Consider the following 978-nt stretch of genomic DNA (forward strand, 5'->3'; position numbering starts at 1 on the left):
CTCATGGGATCCTGCCGGTCAGAGCCGTTATGCACTCCCGCGGCATGTCTGCAACGTCCATCTGCCCCCGACCCGGTTGATGCGCGCCGGAGTCGGTGAGGCCCCTGCTGTGGGAGTGCAGCGCTGCTGTGGACCTGTGGGCGAAAGCCGGCTCCTTGCAATTCCCACACTTGCCAGCAAGGGAGGTCCTCCATGCACAGCTAGTGCTGTATGGGGTGAGCCAGCAGACAATCCTGAAGAAGGACTTCGCTGAGAGGTGGCTCACCCTCGCCACCATCAAAGACGCCATTTGGACCTCCAGAAACTTGCTGGTGAGCAGGCGCAGGCAGACGCCCCCCGTGGCTGTGATCTGGATGGCGGCAGCAAGAAGAGGAACATCAGGTGCTGCAGGTGGCGAGCCAAGGACACAGCCACCAAGAAGAATCGCCTCCGTGGACGAAGGAGCTTCGGGGAGGTTTCCTCTCTGAGCACCAAGCGCTGTTTGGAAGGTCGGGACGGCTCCAGACTTTATAAGGAGTCACACCGGTCCTGCTCAACTTTTAACATACAGAGACTTTGTGTTTTATATCCTTGTTCTTAGCTTCTTTTAGTTTAACTTGAATGACAAATTGTATTTATTTAAAGGAAAAAAATTCTGTATAATTGTAAAATGTCATGTTTTTAAAATGTTCTAAGTAACAATAACATTTTTCGAAAGAAAAAAAAACGTGTTCCTTAAGGTCTCCGTGTTACTTCGCTTTATTAGTTTTGCATGTTTCTTGTGAAGCAGGACGGTGTTTACAGCAGTAGCTCAGATCAGTAGCTCGGCTGTCTGGCTCTGGTCTGCTCTCTGGTTCCCATAAACTCTTTCAGGCTGAATACAAAAGTGATTCCATGGAAATAACACAGGAGGCTCCTTTATTTACCAGCCGTTTCCCCCCGGTAGTTTTAGGCTGAAGAAGTTGATCCGGAGTGAAGTGAAGGCTGTAAACTTTGCTG

This window comes from Xiphophorus hellerii, chromosome 22 (assembly GCF_003331165.1).
Source record: "Xiphophorus hellerii strain 12219 chromosome 22, Xiphophorus_hellerii-4.1, whole genome shotgun sequence".
Classification (NCBI taxonomy): domain Eukaryota; kingdom Metazoa; phylum Chordata; class Actinopteri; order Cyprinodontiformes; family Poeciliidae; genus Xiphophorus; species Xiphophorus hellerii.